The sequence below is a fragment of the Hipposideros armiger genome, unplaced genomic scaffold (assembly GCF_001890085.2).
Source record: "Hipposideros armiger isolate ML-2016 unplaced genomic scaffold, ASM189008v1 scaffold_31, whole genome shotgun sequence".
In the NCBI taxonomy this organism is placed as follows: Eukaryota; Metazoa; Chordata; class Mammalia; order Chiroptera; family Hipposideridae; genus Hipposideros; species Hipposideros armiger.
In genome coordinates, this window is record NW_017731381.1 from 5,342,921 (window position 1) to 5,367,920 (window position 25,000).

General features: G+C 49.4%; 1 protein-coding gene across 6 annotated transcripts in view; it reads right to left on the reverse strand.

The window, feature by feature from the left end:
- Positions 1-25,000, reverse strand: part of CDH22 (cadherin 22) — a 128,478-nt gene that overhangs the window by 83,322 nt on the left and 20,156 nt on the right. The window contains exon 1 of one of the 6 annotated variants that reach the window (XM_019637083.1): positions 21,718-21,916. The exons of the other annotated variants lie outside the window; for them this stretch is intronic. The gene's annotated coding sequence lies outside the window, so the exon portion shown is untranslated. Of the gene's footprint in view, positions 1-21,717; positions 21,917-25,000 lie in introns of those variants that run through there. 6 annotated transcript variants of the gene reach the window in all.

Genomic DNA, 25,000 nt, shown 5'->3' on the forward strand with positions numbered 1-25,000 from the left:
CCATCCTGTGCTTAGCATCAGGTCACAGCAGAGAGGACCAGCAGGCTGGCGGGGGTCCTAATAGGGTGGGGGGCCTTCCAAAGAGTCATTACAGAGCCCGCTTGGATACCACAGGGGCACGTGTGACACATTTCATTTGTCTCCCTTAATCCGTTCTCTGCCTTGGAGCTGCGTTGATGACGCCCATATTCAGGGTAGTAAATTTTTATTGCAACCTGAGCAGATGACATTAAGGAATCTGTCCCTTTGCGGTACAGGAGAAAGCTCTCTAGGCTGGAAGGCAAGTGGACTAGTTTGAAGCTTGGCTTTGATCCGGCCATGCTGGGTGACCTTGGGCAAGACCCCTCCCTCTCTGGGCTTCTATAAAATGGGAGGTCAAAGTGTGGCTCCTCGAGCTTAGCAGAGGACCGGGGTCATGCTGGCGGCATAACGAGCGGAACTTGTTCAAAATGCGTGTCCCCAGAGCATCTGATTCAATAGCAGTGATAATACTAATAGGCAACATTTATAGGCACTGCTATGTGTCAGGACTTGTGCCTTTGATGTGCTCAAAATAAGAGGCTATCCTTATTGATCATCGTGCTAAGCACTTTCCATGAGTAACCTTGTTTCATCTGTGCCACAGCCTGTTTTCTTATTCTTATTCTTATTTTACAGATGAAGAAACTGGGGCACAGAGAGGTGAAGTAACTTGTTCAAGGTTACAGCCAGGAAGTAGGAATCCAGGACTTGAACTAGGAACGTCTGGCTCCAGGGCCTGTCCTAGGTCTGAGGCGGCTCCCTGGCAGAGTCTGATACTGACCCAGGAGCCCCTGGACCAAGTGGTTAGGAAGTCGTGTGATAGAGATCAAGCATTGTGCACCTACTCTGAGCGACACATTTTCATAGTGATTCAGCCAGGGCTCTTCACATATATAAGCCAGTGTGAGCTCTAATTTATTTATTTATTTATTATTTATTTATTTTTTTAGCTGAGCCATCCTGCCACCTGTTGGCAGCTCAGCGGCTGCTCAGCTCGGGCTGGACTCGAACCACTGTTGCTCAGAGCTCAAACTCTTGAGCGAGCTCTTAACCAACTGAGCCACTCGGCCGGCCCTCTGTGAGCTCTTATTAACATTATTTTAGTCAACCCTCAACAATTCTCCTGAGGTGGGCTTTAGTCTCTGCAGTTACTGATGAAAAACAGAGGCACCTAGGAGGGGTGGCTCACTCAACGCCACATGGTTAGGGTCCAGCTCCAAAGCCATGAGCTTTCACCCCAGCACACCGCCTCCAAGACCCCACTCTGTACTGCACCTTGTGATAGATGCTGAATTACACCCCCAAGCTCACTGGGACTCAGTCTTCCTGTCTGTAAAATGGAGGAGTTGGACCAGTGGGCTGGAATCTGGCATCCCAGCTTCTGTCACTAACACCATGGGTTCTAAGATAAGTTTCTTCCCTCTCTGGGCCTCAGTCTCCCCATTTGAAAAGAATGTTCTGTCTGTGATCCGATTCCAACACGACACACAAACGCTGCTGTAAAATAAACCTCTTGGTGATGAGAGGCCTTAGGTCTGGCTCCCTGGAAACAGGTCCGAGGGTGGGGATTTTCCTGTGGGAGGTTTACTGGGAGGCCTTCTGGGGAACACCATGGAAGGGTTGAGGGAGGCAGGGCCGTGCAGAGGGAGAGGTTGAACTGTGATGCTGTCTCAGCAGAGGCCTCAGCTGGTCCCAGGGGACACTCTACAGCTGCGATGCCCCAAATTGAGGCAAGGGGCTGGCCTTTGAATCTTGCAACTACCAGACCCAACCAGGGGTGGGTTGCCCACCCCTCCAGGGGGTGTGACCTTGAGCAAGACAGCTCCCTGTGACTGAGAGCAATCTCTGAAAAGTGGCTCAGCTGAGGGCTGTCAGCAGCCGCTGTCACAGCCATTCTGGGCGGCATGTTCTACTACATAAAATCTGCTGAAAAGGAAGGGCCTGACCTCGGCTCTGGAGACGACAGCAGACGAGGCCTGAGCCCTGGGCTTAGCCAGCCAGGCCCTGGCCCCCACTCTGAGCCCTGTGCCCCCACTCTGCTGCCTGCTGTGATCACAGCGGGATCAGTGCCCCGGATCTCACTTAAAGCCCGGCGGCCACCGCCTGCCTCGAAGCTCATCTCCTGCGGCTCCCAGAGGTCCAAGCGATTATGCCACTGAAAATTCCGCTTTCATGTTGTCAACCTCGAAGTAAATTACAGGCCCGGGGAGGCATGGGCCTCCTCCTTAAACAAGATTCAATTCCACTTAGCTGCCCCCCTTCCCACCCCACACACAGGTCCCCTCCCTCCTGTCACCCCAGGCTCAGGATTTATGGCCTCTCCTTGTAGGCAGCTGGTAACCATGGCAAGCTCCTTAGGGAGGCTTCGGGCTGGAGCCTCGTCAGCGCCAGACTCCAGTGCAGCCGTTTCCTCCTAGGACCAGAGAGAAGAGAGGCCAAGACAGCTGGAGGAGCCTCTGCAGGCGGAGGTAGAGAGGTAATAGTAACCCCAGGAATAGCAAGCACGTCGAAGCTGTCACAGCTATTCCTCACACCATGATGCAGACACTGTTATCACTCCCATTTTATAGACAGGCAAACTGGGGCCAAGGAGCGTGAGGTCAACCACCAAGGTCACAGACCAAGGAAGCAGCAAACTCCAGGGCTGGGGCACTTAAGTCCCACTTAAGCCATTGCCTGTTCCTCCAACTGCTGCTTTTGTGGGGGGTTTTAGAGTCTCTTAGAGGGTTTCAGGCCCTCGAAGGCCTTGGCCCACCCATGGGATGTATGAATTCTGTTAGATCTCCCCCTGTGCTTGCTCTCTTCTGGTGATGGAGAGAACACTGTCCCTCCAGAGGGCCCATTATCTCTCTAATGATTGGAGAGCCTCCAAATAATTGATCAAGCCCTGTCACCCCTTAGAAGCATTGTTTTGACATTTAAGGTCCTCGGTGATCTGGTTGCTAACTCCCTGCTGCAAGCTTACCTTTCAGCGTTCACCTACACTGTAGGCTGCCTGGGGGTCTCCTCCCTGCTCTGTGCCCAGCTCTGCCCCCTGGGTCTTTTCTTATATCATTATCATGCCCTTACAATTACCCACCACCCTTCATTCCTATCCCAGGACCTCAGAGCGGGAAGTCTACTGCTTTCCTCATTTCCTGAGGGCGAGAGGCTCACAGAGGGGATACATTTTCCCAGTGCACAGGGGGAGCTGATAACGGGCCCAAGTCTTCTGCCAATTAAACTAATAAATAGTAATAAAATAGTTGGCATCGCTGTTATTGACAAAATAAAATAAAATGTAGGCTTGATACCACCATTCTAGCACCTCACATGTGTCATCCACTTAATTCTCAAACAACCCAATGAGGCAGGTCTTATTTCTATTACCGTTTTGTGGAGGAGGTGAGGCACAGAGAGGTCAGGTGACTTGGTCGATGTCACACAGGGCAGTCTGACGTCAAAGCCATGCTCCTAGCTAGGTGCTTCCTCTGCCCGATGCTGCGTCGCTCCACTCTGCGTGGCTTGTTTGCGGACAATCAGGCAGACGGGAAATGTCAAGAGGAGGTAACATACCGGGGAGAAGAAAGGGCGGCCGCTGTGCCAGGGAAACTGCCTGTCACTTGTGCTCTTGGGTCTGGGGCCTGAGGTCAGCACTCCCCCTGCCCCAAGCCTGTCCCTTAGGGGTTGTCACTTCCCACTTCCCCTGCAGCTTCCCATCCACATCCCCAGGGTCCTCCAACCTTGTCGCTTCCTACTGTATTGCAACCCTGGACCTCTGGAGGCAGGGCCAGGGTCCAACACATCTCTATACCCTACAGCCTAACCCAGGGACCAGCAAGCAGTAGGTGCTCAATTAGGGCTTGCTTTTTATCTAAGGGAGTCAGGGAGGGTTTCCTGCAGCAGGTGACATTTGCACTGTTCCTTGAAGGCTAAGCAGGGGCTCACCGCATAGAGCAGAGGGGAAAGGGGATGCCAGGCAGCGGGAGCTGCTTGAGCAAAGTCTTGGAGGAAGGACTATTCAGAGTGCAGGGGGTGGGGTGGGGTGAGGGGTGGTGTAAGGGGAGTGGAGAGGTGGAGAAGAGGGTAGAAAAGTAAGGGGCAGCCAGGGTGAGCACCTTGGCTGGGTCTTAACTTGGACGCGGGTACACTCGTTATGACTTAGTCTTGCCTACAACAGATGGGAGAATGGAAGGAAGGGAATATTTCTTACAGCTCTCACATCCCTAGGTCAGGACTGCGGGGGCTGCAGGCTGTAAACCCGTTTGGCCAAATCGTCCCCCCAGACTACGAGCAGAGCCCCATCTGGGGTGACAGATAGGCAGTGCTGCTGCCAGGCCTGAGGGAGATGTTACTTTATTCTCTCTCCTAACAAGCGATGGAGCTGGCAGATAAGGCATCTTCTTCCTTAAATCTCCTGTCTCAGGCTGGAGCAAGAAAGCAAGCACCTTGTTCAAACCTTAATCCCTCCCTCCCTGAGTTTAAAGCTATAGCTTCCTGTTGTGGACCCCCCCATCCCTTTATCCAGGAGGCACTGCAAATATGGAAGAAAATGGAGTCCACATACAGGGCTGTGCTGTAGGGACTGCATAGGGGGTGGAGAAGCCTTAAATCTGCAGAGACGGTGGGAGCTGGCATGGGAGGGAATGGATTTGGGACTTGGACCTGGACTGGACCCCGACTCGCCTGCTATCAGCTGTGTGACCTCGGGCAAGTCGCTTCACCTCTCTGAGCCTCAGTGTTCTTGCCCACAAAACGGGGAAAATAAACCTTCCCAGGTTTGTTGTGAGGCTTCAGTAAATGATGAATACCAAATAACCCTCCGGAAAGAGTCAAGTACTATAACCAGGTGAGGTTTGATTATTATTATCCACAAGCAAGAGTGGACCAGAGTCACGAGAGTGAAAGATAATAATGGCAGCTGCTGTTAGTAGAGCTTTTACCGCCTGCCATTATCACTCTGGGCTGAGCCATTATAAGCATTCACTTATTGAGTCCTCACCCCAATATCCCCAAGCACGCACTATTATTATCCCCATTTTATAGATGAGGAAACACATCTGTATCCATCCTTTACTCCTGCCCTTTGCAATGGAGAAAATATCCTTCCTCTTGTCTGAGGACAGTCCCCTGATCTAGGCTCTGGAGTCTATTCACACCTTCCTGGCATCTGAGAAAAGTTCCACTGTGGATTGTTCCTTCTCCTGCTTCACTGTCACCCCTCTCTAATGGGCTCCTGGCCATCAGCATTTACTTGTGCTCAGCAGATTCCATCCTAAAACAAAACAGACCAAAACAACAACAAAACAGAAAGAAAGCACACACCTCCTGACACCACCCAGCGCCTTCCCTTCACAGCAGAACTTCTTGAAGACTGGTCATACTCACTATCTCTTTTACTCGCCTCCCACTCTTTCTTACCCACTGCCACCTGGCTTTCATCCACAACACCACGTCAAGATGGCTCACAGAGGTCACTGATGACTGCCATCTTGCTCAAGCCAATGGATGTTTTCCACTCTTCATTTTACTCAACCTCTCATCAACATTTGACACGCAAAAGTAGACAACTGGGTTTTCTCCTACCTCTCTACTAATGGCTTCTGTAGCTCTTTTGAAGGCTTATCCTCTTCTATCTCACCTTCAAACTCCTCAGTCCTTTCCTGGGCAATCTCAGCTATGCCACCGGCTCCAGTTAATGTCAATACTGTGATAACCCCCAAACTTCGTCTCACCCTCCCTTCTGAAATCCAGGGATAAAAACACAATTGTCCTCTCAACACCTCCACTTAGATGCCTCTGGAAAACCGCAAATCCAACATGTCCAAAGCCAAACATATGCTCTTCTTCTTCAAAACTGGCCCTTCTCCAGGGGTGCCCCATTTCAATGGATGTCACCCATATCTGTCAGGTGGTCCACCCAGAAGGCTGGAAGTCATGCTTGACAGCTCTCAACCCTGCGTCCCCCATGGACAATCTCTTATTAAGTCTGCTTCACTTTATTTCCTAAATAACTCTCTAACTTGCCCATTTTGCATCATGTCCATCACCACCGTAATTCAAGGCAGGGATTAAGGATGACTCTTAGATTCTTGGCTTGACACTAGATGGTGTGACACTGACCACGATGGAGTGAATGAGGGGGGGAAAGGTGGAGGAAGGAAACAGCAGGAGTTCCTTTGCAAGTATGTTATATTTAAGACATTCACGAGACACGAAAGTGGAAGATGTGTAAGTAGACAGTTGGATAGCACCGTTCGGAATTCTAAGGAGAGGGGATATAAATCTGAGATGCACCAGCCTGTGAGTGACATTTAATGCTGAGAAAATGAATGAGATCACTTGGGGAGAGATGAAGGGCAGGCCCAGGAGTGATCCTTGGAGCACTCCGACGTCAGAGATGAAATGGAGGAGGAGAAGGAAGCAGAAGGACCGAGAGGGAGCTGCCAGTGAAGTTGGAGGCCTTCCAACAGACTGCGGTGTCATGGAAACCAAGAGCGGAACTAGAGGTCAGCGTGCTGTCAGCTGCTGAGAGGCAAAGTAAACTGAGGACAGAGCAGTTACTCCCGTAGGCAATACAGAGGTTCTTAGTGGCCTTGATGGGTGTTGATGTCCGTCTTCCCTGCTGGACTATAAACTCCATGAAGGAAGGGATGTTATTTCTTTGCTTACACTGTACCTCTAGTGCTTAGCTCATTAGGAGTGTTTTCTGGCATGTCTGGTCATCTTTGACTGTGCGTTGGCCATTGTTCTTGGATTTTTTTTTTTTTTTGGAGAAAGAATCTCAAACCCAGGGTGAAGGTATTTTCTTCGAACAGGATTTGCATTTGGCTGTGGTGCTACTATTCTGGGATTGCTTTAAACAAAATTCAAGATTAAAGGTAAAAAAAAAAAAATTCAAGGCTTGAGGTTCCCTGGCGTACCCAAGTAGTATGGACGAGGCTGCCAATCCAGGATTCGAGGTTGGGTTACCTATGGTTCAGCCTTACCCCAAGGATAAAGCCCTCTGGAGTCCCAGCTTATCTCAGTGGGGGTCTTCTATTTGATGGCACACCTCTGCAGGCCGTGGACTTTGATTTCAATTCCCTTTATGCTATGAGATCATCAAAAATCAAATTCAAAATTTCCGAGATCAGCAAATGCCCTCAGGGCAAAAGCAGATTCTATGTTCTCCAACTCTGGGTTTCTGTTTTCCCTTCAGTTTTGACCTAATAATTCCTGGTAATTCCTTACAAAGAGCTTACTTGTCAGCTCTTTGATGCTTTAATAAGATGCTTTTTTTTTTCCTATTTTATCCAGCATTCTTAGCTCTTTTCAGCTGAAGGGCTGGTCCAAAAAAACTTAGCTTCCTATTTCTAAACACAGAAATTGCTAATCTCTAGGGCTTAGCAAATGCATGGCACATTATAATGGCTCAGTGAATATTTGTTGATCGAATGAATGAAGTGAACCTAAGTCTCTAACATCCCTGCTCTTTCTAGCGCATTGGACATCATACTCTCCGGCCAAGATACTAACAGAACACTGTGATCAGAGCTCAGAGGGCTGTGCAGAGAGGCTGGGCTATGAGCTCAGAGGACAGAAATATCCCTGTGAGATGGGGAAGAAACAATGTGAGGGGGTGATGCAGAGGACCAGGGTTGGGCAGACAGATGGACCTGCATCTTAGCAGGAGAGCCACTGGGTTGGGAAAGGGGGACTCACAGGAAGTCACATTGTAAGTAAAGGCCTGAAGTGAAGGCTGGAATGTGTGAGGGATCCAAGGGCTAAGAGTGGGCAGAGAAGCAAGGACCAGCCAGGGAAAAATCTTGAAGACCAAGGGAGGCTCCTGGGTCCCGTTGTGAGTGCGGAAGCAGAATCCATGCAAGGGCAGTTCCCTGCAGCCACCAAGAATAGGGAGGAGCCACAGCTTTTGTTGAAATGCACACATGGTAATTGCTAAGAAGCGTATTTCCCCTACTTGAAAAAGCTTTCCCCTCTGCATTTTCCTGGGTCCCCGTTTCAAAGGAATTTTAATTGCAAAGAAAATTTTGTCACCTCCCTGCAGGGAGAGGGCTCAGTAGCTTCAACAGTCATGCTTGATGCTCTGATTCTTCTCCAAACTAAGGATTTTTACGCTTTGGCTGCATGGAAGCTGTCTGCAGATCGGGCGGTGGGGAGGGTGGGGTTGGGGTGAGACAGGCCTCCCGGAGCCTTTTAGGATCTTGGAAGACTGGGTTTGCAGCGCGGGTTCCTTGGCTTGGGTCCTCTGTAAGGGTCTTCAGTGCCAATCTAGTGACAGTCCTCACTTCTCTCTCCTCAAACCCAGTGGGTTTATTTAATTAATTATGTTTAATGAAACAACTGATCTCTCAGCTCCCATCCTTGGGCCACGGTAGACCCTGCTCCACACAGCAGCCCGTTTGGAAAACCGTCTGGTGGTTTCTTAAGAAGTTCAACAGAAATTTACCATATGAACCAGCAATTGCATTCCTAGGTATCTGCCCAAGAGAAATGAAAACATATGTCCACACAAAGGGATACTACTAAGCAATAAAAAGAAACACACTGCTGATATATGCTATAATATGAACATATCTCAAAACCATTATGCTCAATGAAAAGAAGCCAGATGAAAAAAAAAAAACAACAACCACACATTATATGACTTTGTTTATATGAAATTTCCAAAAAAGGCAAATCTATATATAGAGAAAACAGATTAGTGGTGGCTGGGGCTGGCGGTGGGAATAGAGATGGACTGCAGATGGGCACGAAGGATCTTTCTGGGGTAAAATAAACAGCAAAACTGGGTAGCGATGGTGGTTGCACAACTCTGTAATTTACTAAAAATCATTGAACCGTATGCTTACAACAAGTGAATTTTATAGTATGGAAATGATACCTCAAGAAAGCTGTCAAAAAAAAAAATGACTCCCATCTCTCTGAGAATGAAAGCCAGAGTTTCTACCAGGCCCAAATGATCTCTGCCCACAGCCTCTTTGACCTCATGTCTTCCTGCTCTCCCCTTCCCTCCCTCTGCTCCACCCCGCTGGCCTTCTGGGTTTTTCTAGAACACAGCAGCCGTGCTGACAGTCTTTGCATTGGCTGTTCCCTTTGCTTGGAGTGTTCCCCGCTAGACGTCTGCAGAGCTGCCTCCCTGACCATTTTAATCTTTGTTCAAATACCACCTTTGCTTCAGACAGTAGCCCAACCACTCCACCTAAAACTGGAGCCCCTCTCCAAGGCTCGCCAACCCTCCTTTTTCTTCTCCGTATTCTTCATAGTGCTTATCACTTTGTAACATACGGTTTTCTTATTTCTTATGCTTATTATTTGTCTCTCTTCACAAGCATATATCCTTCACCGGGATAGGAATTCATGTTGATTTGATTCACTGATGTACCCTTAGGACATAGAACAGGACCTGACGCAGAAAGGTGCCTGGCAAATATTTGTTGAGTGGATGAATTAATAAGTGATTCAACAAATGTTTTCTGAATGCCCTCCTCTGTGCCAGGAGCTGAGCACACAATGGTGAACTGGGTGAACAGGGTCTCTCACCCCTGGCTGGCTTGCATTTTCGGTGGTAGAGAAACCCTAGGCAAGAATGAATTTTAAACCAGTAATGGAGGGAAACCCCCAAAACCAAGAAATCAGAAGTGTGATCAACTTTACAAAAGGCTGTTATGGGAACAGGATGGGGTGTGTGTGTGTGGGGGGTCTTCTTGGAGAGTGATCTGATGGATATAAGTAGGAATTGGCCAGGTGGCGAGGAGGGAAAGAGAGTTTCAGGCTCAGGGAGCAGCGTGTGTGAAGGCCCTGAGGCCTGAGAGAACATGTGTCCTGTTTGGAGGCATGTGAGATGGTGGCTCCAGTTGAAACACGAACCATAAGGGGACCAGGGAGAGGTGGGTTGGCAAGGTGGCTGGTGGCAGACTGCACAGGACCTCAGACACGTCAAATTATGTAACCGTCAGTTCAGTAAGGCACCAACCAATCAGAAAAGATGATGGCCATCAGCACTGGGACATTCCCGCTGAATCCCTGCTGTGCCCTAAACCACAGGAGTGACCCTGGAATTGATGGGATCGCTGAAAGGTTTGAAGAGGGGAGGGACAGTGATTAGGTTTACCTTTTGGAAGGATCGCTCCAGCTATCAAGAGCAGAACTGAGGGGCCAGCGACCATGGGGTGCGGCTGGGTAGGAGGCTTTCAGCCAGCCCTGCTGGAAGAATGGACAGTTGCAGGTGATTGGTTGGATGTAGGTGGCGGGAAAAGGGAGGGGTCATGGATAGTAGCAATAACCACGGCCTTTGCTGAGCAGATACTGTGTGCCCGGGAAGGCTCTGACCATCTGACAGGTACTATCTCTTAATCCAACAACAACACACCAGGAATCTGAAACACAGGAGGCTCCACGGCATAAGTGCTGCACCCAGGATTCAGACACAGCCTACAGGCGACGTTAGGCTTTCAGGGGCTGACTCCCAGGTTGCTGGCTTCCGGGAAAGGTAGCGCCATTGAGGAGACTGGCGTGGGCGGGGCCAGGAGAAGTAAGACGGGGAGCCCATTTGTGGGAGAAGATGATAGGCCCACAAAACATGTGAGGTTCTGGGGGGCCCTCCAAGGGGAGATGCCAGCCGCACGGTCGAATACGTGGGTCTGGGAGCTAGAGAAGAAATTAAAGCCGGCAACAAGTGATTGGGCATCACGCCTGCAATGATACCACCGTGGCTGCGGACAAGGAGTACAAAAAGGGTGCTAGTGCGATCCTTTCGGGGTAAATAAAAATAACATAGACACACGTGTGCTGGAGTAGGAATCAAAGATTTTTCTAGGAGGAATTCTGAGAAATTGTGAACCCGGTTTACCTTTGGAGGGGCGCCGGCAGGGTGGGGGAGGGGTCTCCGCACACAGAGTGTGTCTCCCCCCCCCCCCCCCCGCATGTGACGGACACGTGCCACATCTATTTCTCAAAAGAAATGCATGGGGAATAACTGGGTGGTGAGATTTAAAGTCATTAGTGTTCATTTTCCTCCCAATACTTCTATTTTTTAAATCTTAATAACAAATTAAGGGGCAGGTGGAGGAGGAGACGTGGACGGTGATGGACATGGAGCCATCAGAGAGGCGGGAAGGAAAGCAGGGGAGAGTAGAGTCGTGGAGGTCAGACAGGGGAGATTTGGGGGGGAGCGTGGCCCTGGGTGCCTATTGATGGAAGCGACCAAGCGTGGTGACATGGCGTGACAGCGCAGGGATCCGAGGGGAGGAACAGAAGCATCGTGGTGTAGTAGAGCACCAGGGAGGCCGTGGGGGGGTGGGGGGGCTGTGAGAGTTGTAACCGGGAGGGGGCTGACAACCAGATTGGAGTGGGCTGAGGAGTGAGTGGGAGGGAGCGAAACAGAGAGACAACTTGATAAGTTGGGCTGAGAAGGGAAGGAGAGAGGGGGCGTAGATGGAGAGGAATGTAGGGGTGAGGGAGGGACATTTTGAAGGAGAGAACTGAGTGTGTTCAGTGCTGATGGGAAGGAGTGGGCACAGCGGGAGAGGCTGCCATGCAGAAGGAAGACTGAGGGCAGAGGCAGGAGAGCAGGCAGGGGTCTGGAGCGCAGGCAGAGAGGGCCGCTCCTCCGCCATAACGGTGGGTGAGGATGAGGGAAGGGGTGAAGCTGGGAGCAGAAGCCAGGCCTCAGCTCTCTGGAGACACTCCTTCTGTTTCCTATTTGGTTGTGGCCTTCTGGGGACAGTGCCTAGCTTTGCTTCCTGTGTGCTGGGGCCAAGGAAAGCCAGGTCCTGGTCCAGACTCTGTCCCAACCCTGCTGTGTGGCTCTAAGTAAAGTCTGCCTGTCTCTGGGCCTCAGTCTTCTCATCTGAAAACTGGGCATGATCATTGCTCCCACATGGATTTACTGAGAGGGTTAAATGAGATAATGCATGTGATGAACCTAGAACACAGCAGAAGCTCAGTATTAATTATTTCTATTACTAAGAAGCCCAACCCTGACCTTTTAGAACCGCAAATGTATAAAACCCATGACCCAGAAGTCTCTGCTAGAGAAACACTGGCCTGTGTTCCAGGAGATGTGTACAGAGATAGTCACCACGGCACTGCTGATAATAAGGGGAAAGGGGAAACATTCTCCCTGTCTACAGCTAAGGGAGTGGACATGTAAAAATGGAGGATATTCAGACAATGGAATACAGCCACTTAAATGGAATGAACTAGAGCTATATATATCAACGCGATAGCTTTCAAAAACATTGTTGGAGAGAAAAAAGCAAGTTGCAGAGTGATGATACAGCTAGTAGGAATCCATTTACATGAAAAAAAACCCCAAAACAATGCGACTTATTTTCTGTGGGTACACATAATGTATGCTCAAGTATAAAAATGGGATGCAATCATACACACCAAGTCCATCACCGAGTGACTTCCGAGGAAGGGGTGAATAGACCACATTGGAGGTGGTGGGAAAGGGGGCTTCAGCTTTATTGAAAAGTATCCCGATGCATGTATTTCTTATAAAATTCATTTTTTAAAAGAAATCAACTTAAAAATATTCCTGCTTTGCCTATTTCACTGAATTGTTTGGAGGACCGAATTATATGTGCATAGATAATGCGTGATTCATTTTCTAGTTGACAGAGCATTTTTTTACCCATGTGACCTCAATGAGATTTTACTCACGTGACCTCAATGAGACTTTGAGGGATGGATTATAATTTCTGTTCTATTGAGGAGGAAACTGGGGCACAGAGAGGTGAAGCGATTTGTCTCAGGTCACACATGTGGCATGTGGAGACAGAACTAGGATTCAAACCTGAATCTGTCTGATACTGTGGCATGGGCCCCTCTTTCTACAGCTTCAGGCTTTTTTAAACTGTCTCTGTGCCACTGTTGTCCTTAGGATAAAGATGGTGTGGGTACCATCCTGCATCTGAGCTCCCTCTCAGGAGGACCTTTGGTCTCTAGGCAAACATCTGGCCTCAAAAACCGCAGCCACATGGTCTGGGGTCTGTCCTCCCTCTTGAGACCCTCACCAACTCATCTCTGGGAGGTAGTACGGTGATAAGGATAGACCTTGAATATCAGACTCAGAGAGATCTGGATTTGAATCCCAGCTCTGTCCCTTACCAGCTGGTGACCTTGAGCAAGCCACTTCCTTGCTCTGCAAAATAATACCTAGTCTACACGTTGCTGAGGGCAAAGTGTATACAGTAAGCACTCCAAGAATGTTGACCCCTGCTCTTTTCCTTTTCCCCAAGTTTTCCTGACTTTAAGCAGGGGCCAGACTCAACCTGAAATCCTGTGCCAGGCACAATGCCCAATATAAAGTAGGTGCCCAGGAAAGTTTGTGGCTTGGCTTCTCATGGGTTAAATAACTGATGACAACAGGAAGAGTTACCACAACCTAACCGGGATGGCAGACTCCACTCAAATGCCAGGGTCCTCCTGAGCCCAAGAGATCACTGGGCCATCTTGAACTTGACCTTGAAGGCCGTGGGGAGCCACTGAAGGTTTAATCAAGAGAATGATATGGTTAGATAGGTCTCAGAAAGAACATGCTGTGTGAAGTTTGGCTTTGGAAAGGAGGTGGGGATACCTGCAATGAGGTTGTGGTGACTAGCTCAGGTGACGGATGGATGGGGCCCTCTGAGGTCCCTTCTCGTCTTATGATATACCCGGGAAACTGGAGGAAGCCAGAGAAGAGTGGGGTGGCTGGAATGGATTTTGGAAGATGCTAGGATTTTATAAGAGATTGACATAAAACACATCAGGCAGACAAGAATGTGTTTCATAAAGTAAAAAAAGGAAATTGCATACACCCACCATGATGCTCTCATGTCACAGTCACAGCCTTTCCGGTGCATACAACATCCCTGCCCCTTTGTATTCAGGGAACATTGACACAGGTCTCAAGTTAATTCCCAGCTCACCTGAATCACTTGGCAGAAACAAGTTTTCATGTCAACTCACAGACCGATCCGTGTAAGCCCTCTGACAAACACAGAGCATTATTGCAAAAGCAGGTAGCCAACAAGAGGGAAGGGCCAGCTCTTCTCTTTCTTGTTTGTCACAGTCACATCTGCTGACCTGCACCTGACATTCAGGATAATATCCCATATGCCAAACACTTCAGATTCAAGAGAGAAGCAGGAAGGGTAGGTGGGAATAGGGACAGTGTGAGAGAGGGAGGTTACCGTTTTATAACAAAAACAGCAGCTTACTATGTGCTGGGCACGTGCACTCATTCTTGTATCAATGTCTGACGTGGGTGCTGTTTTATAGATGCCTTTTATAGACGAAGGAATGCAGACCTAGGGAATTGAAGTATCTTATCCAAATTCACACAGCTGGTAAGTGGCAGCACTGGGGTTTGGGGCTTGTCTAGCTCTGAGGTCCACTGTGACAACCTTTTCTCATCACCAGACTTGATGAATACCAATACTTTCCTTTCTGTCCCCAAAGACACCGCTACTGATGATTTTAATGATGCCCACTTCACTTACTCATTCACAAAATGATTACTGAGTGCGTACTCTGTGCTTGGCAATGAGGAAAACGGATGGCAGGGGAAGGGCACGTGCAGAGAAGTTGGGAGGCAGACATGTGTGTGCGAGTGCCCAAGAGCCCTGGACTTGAAAGGTTAGATCCAGAGTAGATTAGCCTGGGTGGGTGGGGAGCAGTTTTGGGGAGTGAGGGGTCTATAAACAGTGGGCGGAGATGGGGGTGGGGCAGGAGTGCATGGAGAGAGCGGAGGAGTCTAGCTTCCTTATTTATTACCTCTGGGCTCTCCAGTGCAAGACTACCAGGCAGGAGTGACAAAATAAAAAGGGAAAGGAAAAAATGCCAGCTACAGCCAGAATAAAATCAGGGCAAATAGAATAAAACCTGACAGCCAAGTATAAATAAATATTCGTAAAAGAGTTAAAGGACAGATTAAAATAAAAACACCAAATGCAATTCTTACCCCTTGACAAATGCAGTGCGAATTGGGTTCTTTTAATCAAATGTTTGGCAGGTGTATGAATTATTTATAATTCAATACCGGGTGGTTAAATGGAAAATGGAAGATGTTCCCGTCGTCTTCTCAGAGCTTATCCGCCTCCCCCAATGAGTTCTCTCCCCGAGAGGCCGTGGGTGATGGCCCCTCCCCCACACCAGGTTTCCGGGCCTGGACGCTGAAGCTGGTAATCCTTGCCTTGCTCCGGGCGACGCCATTTGTCAACTTGCTCCCTTGTCACAAGCCTTCATGCTGCCCAGGGCCTTGTTCAGGGACGAGGCCCCTCAGAGCTAGGGACAGGAGGGGGACAGCTGTCCAGGTGTAGGGGAGCTGGGAGTCCAGGCAGCTGGGTTCTTGTCCCCCGCTTGCACAGACACCGAGCATGCTCTGTGTAAGTCTTTGCCCCTCCCTGGGCCCTTCTCCCTCACAGGAGCTTTCTGTTGCCATCCTTTCTTTGCCACCTCTATTTACAGAGGAGAAAACTGAGGCTCAGAGAGATGCCAGGATGTGCCTTGGGTCACACCCCTAGCACGAGCTCGAGTTGGGGTTGGAGCCCAGGCCTTCTGGATCCAATGAGAGTGCGATTCTGAGGGCGCTCACTGTCTGCATGACGGGGGCACCCCCTGACCTCTCTGATCCTCCACTTTCTGCTCTGTCCACTGTGCTAATGATAACGGCTACCCTCGAGGCTACTGTGAGGATTAAGAGTGGGTGGGGTCACGGAGCAGCGCCTGGCCTCAATGAGAGCCGGACATCGCTGGTGCACAGTAACAAGAAATCACAACTAGAAATCACCCTCAATGGTTCCAAATAAACTGAGACATATGGTCACCCCAAAATATGAGTTATTTAACTGGGAAATACGATAGCATAACAAAGATGGGATTTGACATCCTCTCCACCTGGCTTAGAATCTCAGCTCTGCCATTTGACCCGTTTGGTGACTTTGGGCAATTGATTCAATCTCAGTAAACCTGTTTCCTCATCTAGAAAAATGTAGACAGTAACAGTTCCTATTTTTCAGTGTTTTGGCAAGATGTATAGTACATGTATAGTACTATGCAGTTACCAGCCTATACTGTTCTTACGTAAATGGCAGCTAATGTGATAAATGGGTACTATAAATGGGTAAGTGAAACTTTTTACCTTATGGGAAAGAAATCATTAAATATATATAATAATTAAACAGATCAGTGTTCTCTCAAAAAAGAAAGAACTCCCCCTCATTTTACAGATGAAGAAACTGAGGCCCCCAAAAACAAAGTGACTTCCCCAAAGTCATTCTGTGGGTCAGGGGCAGGGAGTCTAGGTCTCTGGGGGCTCGTCAGGCCATGTGCTATTGACGCATGCATACACGTCCCCCAGAAACCCCCCTACCCTGACTCTGAATCGGATCCCGCCAATGGGACATTCTGCTCTGGCCTGCCCCCACACCCCATCTTTCTCCCTCCCTCTCCCTCCCTCTTCCTCTCTCTCTCTCTCTCTCTCTCACACACACAGGAGCCGAGAATCCACTGCAGCCAAGTGTGTTGACTGACTTCCCTGAGCAGCAGATGAATGAGTCCTCCCAGCTAACAAACGGCTGTCGGAAAGGTGGGAGAATGACGGTAATTAGTCCCCTTAATGCCGATTTCAGACTAATCTTTCACACTTAAGGAAATTGTTCCAATGATTTTCTTATTTTCAGGGGAGCTCGTTAAGTAAGAATTAGAAAAATAGATATGGTCGGAGATAAGAAAATGGATTTTGTGAGGACAAGCTGCCTAAACACACCGAGAGGGGGCCTGGCTGAGCCAGGTTGGAGCGACAGATCCAGGTGCTCTTGGGATGGGTGACAGCTGGATATTCCAGAGTCCCTGGGCAGGAAGATGACCCCTGGGCTAGAGGGTCCAGGGCCCATAGCCGAGCTCGGGGCCTCTGCAGACTCGGTGCTCCAGGCACACTGGGTGTATTTGATGGGCTTGGACTGAGCACATCTCTGCCAGACTCTGCACTCCTAAGCCTTGGCCAGGGGGAGGCTGCTCATCAAACAACTTTCCTCCACATCTGGAAAGAGAGAAGGCTTTCTTTTCTGAGATCCAGGGCCCACAACAGGGAATTCAAGCCTCAGTACCTTCTGAATACTCTGGGAAAGTTAAGGAATGTTTATTGATTGTGTGCTGTATGCAAGTTGCTGTGCTGGGGACTTTGCCACCATTTCACCCCATAGCCCCATGGGGTAGATGTGTCACCATTTTTATAGAGGTGGAGATGGAGGCTCAGAGGCAGGGCTGCGCCAGGCTCGGCCAGCCCTACTAGTTGTTTTCAGGTGTCACCTGTTCTGACTGGTCAGTGCCTGTGCTGTTCCAGTTGTTAAAGGTTTTGAATAGCGCCCTTGGTCATGTGACTTGACCAAGGTCACAGGGCTATAAGTTCCAATCTGCAGTTGGAACCCATGGCATCTCACACCAGGGCTTATACCATTTCTACCCTTCCAGGGTGCCTCTATGTCATGAGTCCCAGTAGAAAGGAGGCTTAAAGGGGATGACATGGAGCCAGAAGAAACTGTGTCCCCTGCGGAAAAGGGGTGGCTTCCCTAGGCAGGATAGTGGGAGGGAGAGCCTATTGGAGAAGGAAGGATATCCTAGTGTCTATCCTTCTGAAATGGGCACAGGTCATTTTTTTCCTCACTCCTGCATTCCCATCTTTGCTTTGGTGGTACCTGCCCCCTGACCCACCCATCACTTGCTCTTGTCTCTCCAAATCCTCCAGTGTCCCTGGTGGCCAGCCCTGATCACTGGCCTTCATTCCAAACAGTCTCGGATTTATCTCTTACCTTAGAACCCAGCAGGGACCCAGTGGTCCCTGCTTTCAGCTGCGATGCATTCTGGGAAGCTTAACCTTGCGTGTCCCATGAACTTCTGTGTGGGTATAGGCCAGGTCAGTGTCATCCACAGAAACTGCCAAGTGATTGGCCCTGGCAAGGAGAAGAACTGCTCTCTAACAGGCCAAGTGGGAAAATGTGACTTTGTGAAAATGTCAATATGACATTTCTCCTCGGGTCATGGGCCAGGTCGTATATTCAAGTCTCTTCCGCCCTCATACCTCCAATCACGATGGAAACCTCTGCTATGTAGAATTTGTGCGATGTTTGGAGAGAGCTCCTAGAACACTGGTTCTCAGCCAAGGGGTGATTTTGTTCCCCCACGAAGCACATTTGGCAATGTCTGACATTTTTGCTTGTCACAACTGGGGTGATGCTACTGGCATCTAGTGGGGGGAGGCCAGAGATGCTACTAAATATCTTACAGTGTCAAGGACAGTTCCCCCATCACAGAATTATCCAACCCAAGATGTCAACAGTGACACAGTTGACAAACCCTCCCAAGAGTCATTTGATCCGATGTTCCTATTTAACTTACCTAAGAGCTGGGGTGGGACCCTGCTCTTCTCACTGTGTCTACCCATGGGATTAAACAGTGGACAGGACATTAGAGCTCCAAGTCAAAGATTCTGGGTTCTGACACTTTTTGTTTTCCATTCAACAAACATATTTTGTGCTCCTCTTATGTGCCAGGCATTGTGCAAGGTGCTGGGTGCTCAGCCGTGGACAAGACAGATACAACCTCTGCCCACTTGGAACTCCCAGTATAGTGGACTTTGAGCTGGGTCCCCTTAGACTTGTCTTTTTCTCTCTCCAAGCCTCAGTTTTTTCATCTCTAAAATGGGCACGATGCTCCACGTCTCTCCCTGTGTTGTTGTGAAGCCTTCAGAAATTTAAATGTCAAATACAAACGCACGTCTTCAACTAATCTTTAAGTGGACTGCATGCCTCTCCTTCTCAGAGAGGGCTGGGCAGGTGATGGAGATCTCGTTTTCCATCAAGGAAACAGAAGGGGAGGAAACTAAGACGTTATTGAGCATTTACTGTATGCTTCTCACAGATCCTCCTATCAGCCCTGCAATGCAGGTGCTCTTTTACTCAAAGTACAAATGAGGAAACTGAGGCTCAGAAGGGAAGGAGACACGCCTAAGCTGGCCAAGTGGCGCTCCTGGGATTTGGACCCAGCTTTCCTGGCTCTTTCAGCTCTCTCCTTTTTGCCATCCCCAGGGCCTTTTAAGATGGTGCTGGGCAGGGAGTTGAAGTCTGAGCCTGACCGGACCTGGCCTTCAAGCCTTATTCCCCAGCATCCCCTGGGGTCCGGGTCTCACCCCATTAGCGCAGCTTTAAAAAGCACGGACCGACCGGGGCGCGTTATTGCCCACATAAATCAGGCGGCTCTGAGTACGGAACACCTTTAAACAAACAGCTGATGGGAGTGAAGTTCCAGGATCATTATTAATAGCTTTTCATTTCGGCGGCCGCTGTGCTGTGACATGCCTTCCCAGCAGAAGCCCTGCGCAGCCAGCCCCCATCCGCTGATCCCTCGAGTCCGCCAGTCAGAATGAATGACTGTACCTTTGTGTTAATTGTGGAGCCCAAGCCACATGCGGAATGCTAATAGGGCCACGTGGGAGGGGGCAGGTGCCAGTCTTGCCTGGCTGCTGGGCAGGGAAGGACCCCACCTCTGGCCCTCCTCCTCAGCAGCCAGCAGCGGGATCTTTCGAACATAGTTATCTGAGCGCCATCCTCCTCTGCTCAAGAAAGCCCCATGGTTCCGGTGGCCCAGGGCCAAGTCTGGACTCTTCAGGCCGCCATTCAGGGCCGTTCATGTCTCATCCAATCGCTCCAGCCTCCCTGCTTGCATCCTCATACCGCCAACCCTGTACTGCTCAAATGCCCCTTCATTCATTCATTCATTCGTTCATTCATTCATTCTTTACTGAGCCTCTGAAGGATGCAGGGGAGGAAGCTGTGAGCTGAAGACAGACGCGGTCCCTTGTCTCAATGGGTTTAACATCAAGCGGAAAACACAGATGGCTGCGGGCTCTGAGCCAGGCTGCCGGGTGCACAGCTCGGTTTGGCTCTTTATCCGTGTGTGACCTTGTGTGCAAGGTCTTAACTCTTCTGGGCCTCAGTTTCCTCCTCTGTAGAATGGGAATAATAATAGTATCTATCTCAAAGGGTTGTGTGAGGCATTAGATGGCTAAACATATACAAACACATCTAATATATTTACTATTACTTATTATTGATCATAAAGTACTCAATAACTGTTAGCTATTATTATCATTAATTCATGGCTTCATTAAAATGTACAATAAAGACCACAAAAGAAAGGTTCAGGGAGTAAAGAGAGCATCAAACAGGGGGGCTGGACCCATCTGGGGCTCTGAGAAGGGTTCCCTGAAGAAGTCTGATTTTCTCAGACTGGCGGGATGAGCGGGCGTTAAACTGAAGTGGTGAGGGCGGGGAGGGAGACAGACTCAAGTGGAGGGAACAGCATGGATAAAGGCCCTGAGGCTGGATGGGTTTCTGGAGCTGAGTAGCCTGAAAGGCAGCAGGAGGCTGGCCGTCTGGAGCGATGGGGAGGTAGGACCGAGATAAGGCTGGAGGAGCAGGCAGGGGCCAGACAACGCAGGGCCTCATGGGCCTTGTTAAGTTCGGAATTTCATCCTGACAGCGATGGGAAGCTGTCGCAAGCTTCTAAAGCTGAGGAGTAGCATGAACCTTATATTGTTTTTAAACTCACCCAGGCCCGTTAGGTGCGTGAAGCAGACTGCTCCCCCTCATGGTGCTGAGCTAATAAGAGGGAGCTGGGAGATGGAGATGAGTAATAATGTGGCCTGGACCAGCCTGGACCAGGGGAGAGGGCTGTCCCTGGAGACATGCAGGGGGTAGAATACTCAGGACACAGTAGGAAAGCGAGGTGGCCCCATTGGTGATGTGGGGAACAGAGGTTTGGGGACCATGAGGTCGGTTTACATGCTCTGGTGGTCATAGGCCTCTGAGTCTTTGCATGTGCTGTTCCTTCTCCCTGGAATACCCTTCCCCAGTCTTGTCTGATGGGGGGTTTTTCATTCATCACTCAAAACCAGACTCTAATGTCCCCTCCAATATATGAAGCCTGCAATGGCTATCCCAGATTTGGTCTCTCTCCCTTGTCTGTACCAACTTTTCTGTATTAACGTGTAACTTCATTAAAAGGTCTGATAAAGACCGCAAAAAAAAAAAAAGATACAGCATGCAAGAAGAGTGTCACAGGTCCTTCCCAGCACCCGCTACCTCACTGACTTCACAGCTCCTTCAATCTGCTTTGCTGTTTCCACCTCATTTCCCTGCATATCTTGGGGTGTCCGGGGCTTTGTCCTTAGGTTACTCCTCTTTTTCTGTCTGTACTCACTCCCTAGGTGACCACATACAATCTCAAGCCTTGAGACCTCACCGATTTGCCAATGACACCCAGTTTGTAGGTCCAACTCAGCTCTCTCCCCGAAACCCCAACTCCTATATCCGCTTGCCTGTTCAGCATCTCCCCTTGGATGTCTAAAATGCACTTCAAAGTCATCATGTCCAAAACCGAACTTCTCGCTTCTACATCCATCCCGCAACACACACAAATGATGATAAAATAAAATAAATCTAAAACTGCTCCTCTTCCAACGTTCCCTGTTTCAGTAACTGGCAGCTCCATTACTCCAGCGGCTTCCGCCAAAACCCTTGGAGTCATTTTTGACTTCGCTCTATCTCACATCCCACATCAGATCCATCAGCAAACCCCGCCAGCTCCGACTTAAAATAGACCCAGAATCTGACCATTCTCACCACCTTCGTTGTTAACAACCTGGTCCACACCACCATCATCTCTCACCTGGGTGATTGCAGCAGCCTCCTCGCTGGTCTCCCCCTATAGAATATCCTCAATGACGGTGGTGAAACATAAATCAGATCATAACACGCCTCCTCTCAAAATTCCTTTGGCTTCTCGTCTCACTCGGAGTAAAATGGCTCATAAGATCCAGCGTGATCTGTCTGGCTTCTCGTTACTTCTCTGACCTCTTCCTACCATCGCTCCCGCCCCCCTCATTCCAGCCACACTGGCGTTCCGGCTGTTCTGTAAATATAACAGGCATGTTCCCATCTCAGGGTCTCTGCATTGCTGGTCCTCTTGTCTCTGATATCTGCCTGGCTTGCTTGCTCCCTTCCTTTGGAGGTTGGCTCGAATGGCTGAGCCCAGTGAGGCTTTCCCTGACAACCTAAGACAGAACAGCTCCCCTGCCCTCCAGATCCTCCCTATCGCCTCTCCCTTTCCCCCGACAGAACTTATCATTGTCTGATCGATCATAAATCTACTTATTTATTATTGCCTCCTTGCCCCTTAATGGAAGCTCTATGTGAAGGGGCTCGTCTTGTGCTCAGTGCTGTATTATCAACACTTAGAACAGTGCTTGGCATATAATAGGTGCTCAGTGGCTATTTCTTGAATGACAGAAATCATTATTTTAAAGTATCTGTCTACTTGTTTGTCTATTTCTCTGCCTCCCCCAGTAGACAGTGGACAGCAACTGGATCCAATTCTCCACGTTTTCTGGTGTCCAACCCAAAGCTCACACAGAGGGGTGCTCATTAAATGTTTGAATAAACAAATGAATAAATGATAGGATTTCCAGATGGGTTGCCTGGGGTGGTGTGAGGGAGGGGGTAGTGAGATAGACAGAGTAGCCTCCTGGAGCCCCCCTGCCTCTCCCTGGGGACCTGGCGCTACCTTGGAGGGAAGGAGACTGGAAACCTGACTCAAGGATTCTCCAGAGAGACCAGAAGCGACAGGGATGGAGATTAGGAGCTGGTGCTAGAAGGATCTGGAAGGATAGGGTTCCTTTGGGGCTAATCTTTGGATTTAGAATTCTGTCTGAGGTTAAGAAATCTGAAGTTTTGGAACACGTCAAAGGTTTAGGGTTAGGATTTGAATTAAGGCTTGGGGTTTGAGGGAGATGTTGAAGTTTTGGGTTTAAGGTTAAGATTCAGGGTTTCTGGTTAGGGCTGAGTTTGGGAATTGGGCCTGATGCTTGTGGCTGACTGGTTTTGAGAATGGATCAGAGGATGGGAACTTTGGTAAGAAAATGGGATCAAGTGGAGGGTGGCATCAGGGGCCTAACCTGAGGACATTCACTAGGTTTTAAAAGCTTCTCTGCCAGGACATCATAAGACAGAAACTCACATTGTATAGCAAAGTTCTAGAACATTCATCCTCCACCAGGGGCAATCTTGCCCCCAGGGCATATTGGCAATTTCTGGACTCATTTTTGGTTGTTGCACCTGGAGGAGGGGACGTCTTGGCATCCAGTGAGGAGAGACCAGGCGTGCTGCTCAACAGCCTGTAATGCACAGAAGAACCCTCCACAGCGAAGAATTATCTGGTCCCAAATATCAGTAGTTGAGGTTGAGACACCTTGTGCTACAGAATTTATCCATTCTCTGAGGGATTAGCCAAGGGCTAATCCAGGTGGGCCGGGGCTCAGGATGTGAGTGTTCGGGGCTGAGGGCCGGTGTGATGGGGCCTGAGTTAGAGAGTGACGCGCCGGCGCCCTGTGTCCCCTCCCCTGGATTTGGCTTCTTGCTGCTATGTCTGGCTCTGGCAGACTTAACACGAGAGAAGGAAGGTGAGGAGGGAGATGGGATTCACAATGGTGGAGCAGAGGGATAGGCAGAGAGCTGTAGAGAGACGGCATCTGAAGAGGCCCGTGTCTGAGGCAACCTCTGTAACTCGTGTGAGTGCCTTGTTCGAGACAGAATCATCCTCATCATCATAATAGTAATAATAATAATAATAATGATAATAGTAGTAGCTAACACTTGCAGGGCACGTACTCTGAGCCACTCTATGTGCTTTACATCTGTTAACTCATTTTACATCTTCTCACCAAACCTATGTGGTAGGTACTATTGTTAATGCCCATTTTCTAGATGAGAAATTGAGGCACAGAGAGGTTAAGTAAGCCGTCTAAGTTCCCACAGCTCTAAGTGGCAGAGCTGGCTCCAGAGTTTGCTCTTAAAGGCTCAGGGCTTGCATTTGTAGTAGAGGGGCTCAGAATGGGGGGGGGTCCCCTGACTTCCTGTGTTGCTTTCTTCTTCTCCACCTGCATATGTGATATCTGATCACACCCTCTCACAGGTCCCCTGAGACAGGTGCTATTATTATTGCCCTGTTCCAGCAATGAAGCAGCCAAGACTCGAAGAGGCTCAGTACATCTCAACATCCCCAGGTCTGCCCAACATCAGGGCCACTCTGCCTTTCTACGGGACAGTTTGGGGTCCATCTCTGCGCAGCCGCATTTGATCTTCACAAACAAGGCTCAGGCTGCCGGGCTCCTCCTCCTCAGCACTACTGACATTTTGGACTGAATAATTCTCTGTGTGGGGGGGTCTGTCCTGTACATTGTAGGATGTCTAGGAGTGTCCCTGGCCTCCACCTGCTAGATGCCAGTAGTAACCCCCTCTCGACTGACAATCCAAACTGCCTTCAGACACTGTCTAATGTCCCCCTGGGGGCCCAAACCATCCCTGCAGCATCACCACCATTAAGAAGAACTACCCCAGGGAAGAGGCGAGGAGGATCCTCCTACGATACAGACCATCATGGGAACTAACCTGGAGAGGGGTGTTGCCTTGCCCAAGGTCACTCAGTTAGGGGCAGGACTGTGCACTCTGGCCAAGAGGAAGGTCCTGCTGGAGCCCTGCTCCTTCTGTGCGAGTGTTCAGTGCCAAATGTGACAGAAGCCAGCCCAGGCTGCCTGTCCCCCCTCAAGGACAGGTCCCACTGGGGCAGCCTGTCCTTGCCCGAGCTCTCTGCTGTCCAGCTGAGCTGAGGTGCCACTCACCCTGCTCCAAGCTTTGGTGCCATGAAAATAGTTTAGGCTTTGATATAACATAGGCCAGATTTCAAACCCCACTCTGCCACATCTGTACTGGGGGACCCCAGGCAACACTGAACATCTCTGACCCTCTGTTTCCCCATCTAAAAAAATAGGCAGTTTGGATGAGAGTCTTTCAAAGAAAGAAATCTTTCTGGTTTTTAAAACATCTTTTTGGTCTAAAAAAAATGTTTTGGTTTTTTTCTGATGGTCTGAAAAGATAAAATGTCTTGTGTTTTAGTC